The sequence below is a fragment of the Arachis ipaensis genome, chromosome B10 (assembly GCF_059453495.1).
Source record: "Arachis ipaensis isolate K30076 ecotype BB chromosome B10, ASM5945349v1, whole genome shotgun sequence".
Classification (NCBI taxonomy): Eukaryota; Viridiplantae; Streptophyta; class Magnoliopsida; order Fabales; family Fabaceae; genus Arachis; species Arachis ipaensis.
The window spans coordinates 139334448-139344448 of NC_142435.1; positions in this window are offsets into that span (position 1 = coordinate 139334448).

The window sequence follows — 10001 nt, forward strand, 5'->3', positions numbered from 1 at the left end:
TTAAGCAAAATTATCCTGCATATATCTTTTTTGTAAAATTTACTTTTTATTTAGAATAATATACATAAATAAATTATTTGAAAAATAATTTTACTCGGTTATTTTAAAATAAAATTACTCTACATAATTGTCTTTTTTTTTATAAAACTTATGAACATACCACGATTGAACTATCATCATCTATTAATATAAAGATTATTTCTATCAAATTTTGTTAAAATTTAACTTCCAAATAAAATTATAATATGTCGGCTTAAATTCATGTAAATTATAAATTTGTATATTAATATTAATTTTGATATATAAAAAAATATGTCAAATTATTTTTAATTATATTACATAAATATAAAAATCAGTCACTAATTATATAAAAATACATATTTAGTATTTATGAAAAAGTTTAATTACCTTGTTATAATAACAAATTTGATTTTTTTTACACTAAATTTGATTATTCAAGTGATAATAATTTTATTAAAAAATTGAGTAAAATAACATAATATATATATTTATACATAAATATATATAGTAGCTAATTATTTATTTTTATAAAATATTTTTATGTGTAATATATACAAATATATAGTAACTACATTTTTATCACATATTTTATTTTATTTGAATGCAAAATAAATATAATTAACTATAACAAATTTAATCTAATGATTATTCTAATAAAAATTATTCAATTTTATAATATTACAATAATATCATTTATTTTTTTAATTAATAAATTTTTTACAAACTTTTTATTTTGGTGAAGTCCTTTTACTATATTTGTATTCAATAACTTAAGCCACATCAAATTACAAATTTTTATCCAATTTTTATTACTTGTCTATTATGTTTTTCGGCCTGGATTTCCAATAGGTCATCAGCTCCCAACTGGTTTTACTACAGCAGTTCTTTAGTTGTCCCAAAGCCGCACCACATGAACTGCCCTTTGTTGCTTTTTACTGTTATTTCATGGACATTAATGACATTACACATCTAATAACACGATAAAAATTTTATGGGTTACCGAACCGCACTTGAGTACCTGACACATTGCTATACCAATAAAGTAGCTGTCACGTATGAAATATTTTTTATATTATATTTAGTGTAAAATATACATAACTGAGTTATATTTTAATATTATATTTAATTTAAGATAAATATAAAGATGAAAGAATAGATTAAGTTAAATAAAAATATTTTTTAAAAAAAATAATGTTATTGAAATTTTACTTTCTATTCCTAAAAATTTTAATCTCCTATATATGTCCTTATTTTCTGAAGATAGTGAAAAGAACTAAAATTTTATGTCTCAAAATTAAAATTTTAATTTTAATTTTTTATTACTAAATACAATATTCAATCTCGGTCTCAATTTCAAGAAACAAGTGCGGCTTTATTGTTAAGTCAAGTGTAACGAGATTTCGTATTTTTTTTATTTGTTTATTGCAATGATCATTATTGAAAGCTCAAATGATGTAAAAGCTAAAAAAAAAATTTTACTCCATTCCTATTTATGGTCCACCTGTCATAAAAAGTAACTTCACATCAGCTGTTACGTCATAAACGGTAAATAGGAACTCAAAGCATCTCTCTCTTTTCCATTAGGAGGAACTAACTTTAGTCCATGTTGTGGTCCCACTTAATTAATTAATTAAAATACTTAAAATTAATGTAATTGATTTTTTAATAATATTATTTAAATTTATAAATTTAAAAATAATTCACTATTAAAAGATATTAATATTAAATAAATTTATATATAATAATAATACACAATATATAATTCGGGATTACACTAATTTATAATTTTGTGTTTACAATTGCTAATTTTAATAATATCGTTAGCATTTTAAATTTTAAAAATAAAAATAACCAACTCAACTAAGAATTATTTTGTAAGGTGTAAAAATTAAATTTATTTTTTAATGTAAGTAAATTTAATTAATTATAATTTAATATAATAATATAAATAATTAATATAAATTATTAATTAAATAAAAATTTAATTATTTAATCTAATTTTTATTATAATTATTACTAATTTAATTATTATTTTATTATTTAATATAATTATTTAATTATTTCAGATTTTATATTATTATTTTTTTAAAATAACTTGCCAAATGACAAGTTATTATTGGTTAACTTGAGTCCCTGTTTAGAGGGACTCCCTCACCTTGAGACCCGTGCGGGAACTCATTCCTTCTCTCCTCCAATGGTTAGAGTTCCTATGTGTCAGAAAAAAGTGAAAGAGGAACTCACCATTGCAGGTGCTTTTAGGGTATCAATCAACTCTAATCAATTATGATATTCGCCCCAACAACAAGAAAAAGTCTAAGGAACTAAATATAACATAAGCCAATTCAAGTCAATCCTTTATATTTTTAGTTTTGAAATTCAAAAAATTAGGATAATGAGGAGTTATTATTTTTTTTAATAACAAACCTCCATTTTTTCAATTAGTTGATTCTAATTGGCTACATTCCTAGTTGGTTACAGACCGACAACACGATGAGATCGTAGGATTTCGCGATGATAGTTACGTTCATGAAGTTTTATTTGTTCATGTTCACAAAGAATAGTTACGTCGTAATCCTATTTTTTTACAAATTCAAAATCCTATTTTTTAAAAATTTATTCAAGTTGGCGATGGGGTAGTTGGTTTCCGATATTTTCTCTAACTCATTCTTTAACCTTAGTTTGAAAAAACAAATAAGTTAATTTCACTATTGAAATTATTTTTACAAATTACAAGAGTTTTAAAAAGGTTTAATTATTCTGCAGGTCTTTATAGTTTCACCGAATTTTTAATTAGTTCTTTATACTTTTTTTCTTTTCAATTGGGTCCTTATACATAAAATTATTTTTCAATTTAGTCCCTGTTAACATTAAACGTCAAAAAACTGTTAGTAAATTGTGAAATTACTTGCATACCCCTGTCATTCACCTCCTCATTATTTTTTCATTATTTACCATTCTCTCTGAATAACCATTTTCTAAAATCTTCTCTCTCACAGTGGAGTAATAATAATAATAACACATTAATTAGTGAGAGCCACTAATAACAGAGAAAGTAATAATGTTAGACTCCCATTCTAAAGAACAAACAAAGTTTCTGCTTTCTGAGACTTCAAATCTGCAAAATAAAAAAAGTAGATGAAACGTACCTCTAAGTTCTTATAAGACAATTGCTTAGGAGAAATCAAAATTCCCTCAATATTATCACCACCAATCACCTTTAGTCTTTCACCCCTGCCATTAATGTAAGCAATATAAGCACCTAATAGTGTTCCAATAGCCAAGAGTCTCTGAATGGAATCAAAGGCAAGAACTGAAGCCGGTGATGGAATGCCATAATGAATCATAATTCTTGGATCCAACTCACTTGACTTCAAGACCATGATGGGCAGTATGGGCCAGACAAATTCACAAAACAACTAAATTGGAATCCAATTATATAAATTTCAAATTTCAAAACCACAACAAATTCAAATCACAAGTCAACAACAATTTCAGATTTTGATTTAGGAACCAACCTACCCGAATCACCCAAAACTGATTGAGAAAGACAACGACATCCATAGCGGAAGAATCACCCAACGCAACGATGGCGCGCGATGCACAACTAGAAACGGCGCTGAGGGCTACACCAATGTGAAAAGAAAGGTGGAGACGAAGGTGCACAAAATGGATGGCTGGTGTGTGTGGAGAGAGAGAGAGAGAGAGAGAGAGAGAGAGAGAGAGAGAGAGAGAGAGAGAGAGAGAGAGAGAGAGAGAGAGAGAGAGAGAGAGAGAGAGAGAGAGAGAGAGAGAGGGGCACCTAGCAGCCATCACGACAGCTGTTCCTCCATCTTCGTCACTGAACCATTGCCGACTTCATACTCACCGTCTTTGGTCCACCGCTTGCATGCGCTTTTCATAAATTTTATTTTTTTCGTTGGTTCTGATCAGATGCAAAGGGGGTGAGAGCGGGGCCAGAGGGGGAAGGCATGGAGTTTCTGAATCTGAAAAAAATGCTAAGGATATTTTTTATAATTTAAAAAATATTGAGGTGTTTTAGATTAGATTTTTTATCCTTAATTTTAGAATATTCTTTTTTTAAAGAATATTCTGTTATCTTAGACTTTTTTTGGATGGTAAGGACTTAATTAAAAAAAATACTAAATGGTATAGGTATTAATATATGAATACTAAGGGAGGCTATTAATGTATGAATACTACTAGTAATCCCTGTTTATTGGGTATTGTGTGACACTAGTAGATGACAACTGTATAATAGAATATGAAGAGGTAGCTAGTATAATTTTTTTCTTTCTTCTTTTTCTTTTTTTTTTTTGCTATATATAGCTGCACCTTTTGTCTCTGTAAAGGTGTGATTTCTTCACTAACGCAATAGACACATTTCTCTCTTCTTTATCTTGCATAGCAGAATCTTTATTTTTCACCTAGAAATAATCTGCAGCTCAGAACAGATTTTATCATGGTGCAATGAGCGTGGAAGAGCTGCAAATATTGTTAAGTAAGAATTGTGAACTTTGCCCCTTCCTTCTGCGACATCCATGGCAAATCGAGAAGCGGAAGTGGATAATCCAGAAAATTTGCAATTGCAAACATTTTCAGAGAGTGATTTACAAAATTGCACAAGATCGATGAATCAACTTGCCAGCCTTCAAACGCAAGTAGAGAGATCAACATTGAACCCAATTCAAGACCAGACAAGTCCTTTCTACCTCCATCCAAATAAAAGTTCAGGTTTATCACTAACTCAAACTCCTCTTACAACTCGAAATTATCACTCATGGGCGAGATTGGTTTGGGTATCCATCAAATCGAAGAATAAGTTGGGATTCATTGATGGAAGCATTCTGAAACCTAAAAAAATGACTCAACCTATGAAGTCTGAGACAGATGCAACACCTTTGTACTATCGTAGTTGCATTCTTCCCTAAGCACAGAGATTCTTCAGAGTATTCTTTGGTGTAACATGGCCTCGTATCTCTGGAATAATCTCAATCATAGATTCTATGAATGTGATTTGTTTCGGATAGCTGATATTCAAAAAGAGATGTTTGCGATGAAACAGGAAGATCTACCCATCACTGCATACTTCACTAAACTTGAAGGAATTTGGGAAGAACTTGATGAGTTCAAACCAATTCCATTCTGTGCCTGTGTAGCATCATGCTCATGTGGACTGAAGATCATAAGAGAATATAGAGACCAAGAACATGCTGTTAGAATTTTGAGAGGGTTAAATGAGCAGTATACAACAGTGAAACTACAGATTATGTTGATGGTGTCACTACCCAATGTAAATTCTATCTACTCTTTACTTTTACAACAAGAAAGACAATTTAACTAACTTAGATCAAAGGGAAAAAAGGGTGCTAGTTAATGCTATCAATATTGGAAGAACTGGTAATAAAAAAAATAGAGGATTTGGTATGACCTTGAATGCAAATTCTGGTATCACAAATTGAGGTGGCAAAGACGAACGTGGCCGAGGCCGAGACAGAATTAGTAGTGAAAGAGGAATGATGAGAAGTTATTCTTATTGCGGGAAGACTGGACACACACCATAGAGAACTGCTACCATAAGCATGGATTTCCTCCTCATTTGCAAAAGAGATTTGGAGTAGCAAATGTGAACAATATGAATGTTGCTGAGAAAACATGTGTGGAGATGGCAACATACCTAATGTGCGTTCAACTCAAGAGGAGAATAGTAAGAGCCTAAACAACTTGTTTTCCAAAGATAAAAAACAAGCCTTGATTTCTCTATTCCAGCAACATAAAGGTGATCCCACCTGCTCATAGTTCTCTTCAAACACAAGCCATAAACACAGTGATAGCTCCTTCAGTAGGTATACATCATATTTTATCAATTTCTCACATTTCTTTACACACATGATTGGATAATTGACACTGGTGTCACTGCACATGTTACTTTTTCTCTTCATGCTTTTCACTCTCATCACACAATAGATCCTGTATTAATCAAATGTCCAAATAAAACTGAGACCACAGTAACAATTAGTAGAACTATAATTTAACCTGTGATTTTTACCTTACAAATGTGTTATATGTACCCTCTTTCAATTTTAATCTCATATCTGTGTCTGAAGCAACTAATTTTTTACCTTGTCAATTCTTATTTAACAATACACATTACGAGATGAGATACAGGACAACCTTTTCTTAAAGATGATTGGTCATGTTAGACAAAGAGATGGCTTGTATATCTTCAATACAGATGCAACTTATGTCAACTTAGAAGCAAAAAATAGAGAACTAGTCAACACCAGCAATTGAGTTAGTGTTGTTACTATCACAGACATTATAAATCATGAAACTTGGCATTATAAGTTAGGACATGTCTCAATTGATAGGTTACAGGAAATAAAAAAGAGTTATCCTTTTATTGTATATCAATTAAAAAATGAACCTTGTGAATCATGTCATTATGCAAAACAAAAAAGATTACCTTTTCATTTGAGTCGAACAAAATCTGTTAATTTATTTGATTTAGTGCACATGGATATTAAGGGACCTATTTCTATCCCATATTTTGCTGGCCATAAGTATTTTTTAACAATAGTAGAAGACAAAAGCAAGTTCACTTGGCTATTTTTTATGAAAAACAAAAGTAAAACTTTTTTTCTTATCCAACAATTTGTGCAACTAATTGAAACCCAATTTCAAATAAAAATAAAAAATATCAGGACTGATAATGAAGCTGAATTTATCATGAGTTCCTTTTATGAAAAACAGGGAATAATTTATCGAACTTCATATGTTGAGACACCTCAACAAAATGGAGTTGTGGAAGGAAAACATCAAGATATTTTGAATATTTCTAGAGCACTCATTTTTAAAGCTCATCTTCCTAAAATTTTTTGGAGATATGCTGCATCACATGGTATATATATTCTTAATAGAGTGCCTAATTCATCTATTAATAATAAAAGTCTTTATCACATTCTTTTTAGTAAAATATCAAATATTCAACACTTCAAAATTTTTGGATGTCTTGCATTTGCTTCAACTTTAGTTGCAAATAGAAAGAAATTGGATAAAAGAGGAAGAAAAGGTATTTTTTTGTCTTTAAAGCAGGAGCAAAAGGATATTTTTTGATGGACATTAATAACAAACAATTTTTATATTTAGAAATATAATTTTTTATGAAAATTTCTTTTCATATAAGAATAATCAATTTTCTCATCAATTTGAACATGTTTCCAATTCTAATTAAGACACTAAGCCTACATTATATAATCATGATCCTATAGATGTCTTTGATAGTGGTGCAGAATTTCTAATACCACAATTGAACCGGCAAGTGCATCGGGTCGTACCAAATAATACCTCAGGTGAGTGAGGGTCGATTCCAGGAGGATAGATGGACCAAGCAACAATAGTTGAGTGATTCACTTAGTCAGACAAGCAGAAAAGAGTGTTTTGAGTGCAATTAGCATGAAACAATAATTTAGAAATTAAGAAAGCAAACAATGGCTTGGGTGTGAAAAGTATGTGGGAGATAGTTAAGGTTTCAAAGATATTTATTTTTCTGGATTAACAATTTTACCAACTACTTTAATCATGCAAGATTTAATTCATGGCAAACTTTAGTTGATTAAACCCTAATTCCTTTGTGATTTAATCTCCTCTAACCTAATCAACCACCAATTCCTTGGTCACTTAATTTAGATTAAATGGTTAAGTTCAATTCTAGTTTATTAGCCACATAAACCCTAATTACCCAAATATAAGATGATTATATGTCACGTATCACGTTAAGTTCAGATAATTAGTGGTTTAGGAGGAGTTACTTTCAAGCTGTTATTCAAGTGAGTTAACTTTTCCAAGTATCAACAAGAATTCATGTAGAAAAAGAGCTATCTTCCAGTATACTCAAATTCATAAGATGAAAAACAAAAGTAATCATTAAATTTAAATCAATACATTAATTAAAAGTAGACTGGCAATACTATTGATCCATAGAATAAATAGAGCTCCTAACCTTAACAATGGAGGTTTAGTTGCTCATGGAGAAAGTAAACCCTAGCAGAAAAAAGTGTAAAGTGCCGAAGAGGAGAAGAAGACCTAGGTCAAAATCTCTTCTCCTTTTATATCTAATCCTAATTAATGTAAAATATATTTTCTAAAAACTAACTAATATCTTTTCTAATTGTAAATAGAATAAAATTTAAATAAAAAATAAGGGATATCACGTTGCTATCTTCCTCAGAAGATGTGGGACCACGCAAGATCCTGAAGCTGGCACCAAATCAATTGCGGCGTTTGGCGCTAACAAGGCCGAACCAAAATGAAGCTTTGTGATGATCATGACGCCAAACTTGGATGGTTGAAGTTTGGCGCCATCTTCTGCTTGTACTTGGATCCATTTTTTCTTTCTGAATTTTGGAAAATTTGTCCAAATGCTACCTGAAATAAATTAAATTCCAAAACAACTCAAAGTAGCTTTCATAGTGGCTTAAAGCACTTAATTCTTGATTCAATTCAACAAATTCAATTGCAAATTCACTAGGAAAAGATAAGAAAGATACTCATGCATCATATAGCAGCACATTATCTTCCCATAACTTAGATTTACATCCCATTTAATATACATTGCTAAACATTCCTTCCAACACAATTGATGTTCAACCACAACCAACCTTACCCAACTCTTTTAGTTTACCAGCAGCACCAGCATCATGTACTACCCCATCATATGATGAAAACTAATCTAATCCCCAATCCATTGATATTAATCTACCTCCTTCACTAAGAAGATCTCTTAGAGAAAGACACAAGCCAAGATATCTTGATGATTATGAATGTATGCAAACCATTGTCTCTAATAATATGGTCCAATCATCAATCACAAAATGGTATCCTATTTTCAATTACTTGAGTTACAATTCCTATCACAATCACACAAAGTCCTTTCCATTACAATTTCTACAAATCCAGAACGAAAGAGCTATGAGCAGACTATTCTGAGTTATTGTTGGCAGAAAGCAATCAAAGTTGAGCTTGAAACATGGAGGAAAATAGGACTTGAAAACTTACTACTCTACTGAAAGGAAAGCATGCAATCAGATATAAATGGGTATTTAAAACCAAGTATAACTCTACTGAGACTATAGAGAGACACAAAGTAAGGCTTGTGGCCAAGGGCTTCACTTAAACACAAGGGTATGACTATTTTAATACATTTAGGGCTTGTTTGGGTGAGCTTTTAAGAAAAGATCTTTTTTCGAGTTATCTTTTTTTAAAAGATCTTATGAAAAAGTAAAAATAATTTTATGTTTGGGTATCTCATGCAAAAAGATCTTTTTATTTATCAATTATGTTTGGGTATAACAATATAAAAGTACTTTTTTGTTTATTTATTACATGAAAAACATCTTTTTTTAAGGAAAAAAGATCTTTTAAAAAAAGATATAAATTACAGTTTCTCAAAAAAGATGTTTTTTTTTTATTTTTCTAGTGCTTTTACTTTTACTACTAAAAATTTGCCAAATACGTTAAAAAATAAAAAAAAATCTTTTTTTTTTGAAAAAAGATCTTTTTTTATCAAAATAATGGCGCCCAAACAAGCACTTAGTCCTGTAATCAAAATGACTACCCTTCGTGTACTCTTAACAATTGCAGCTGGTAAGAACTGGTTTATTCATCAATTAGATATGACCACTGCCTTTTTCATAGTGATCTACATGAAGAAGTCTATATGAAGTTGCCCCTTGGTTTAAATGCGCAGCCAGGAATGGTTTGCAAGATGGAACGATCTTTATATGGCCTTAAGCAAGTAAGTCGTCAGTGGAATTCTAAGTTATGCTCTGTCTTGATTGCTTCAGGTTACTCATAATCAAAGGCAGATCATTCTCTTTTCACCAAATCTTCTCCAACAGGTTTCACTTCTATTCTTGTTTATGTCGATGATTTAGTTCTAGTGGGGGATGATATAGAAGAGATCCAACGTGTGAAGATGAAAT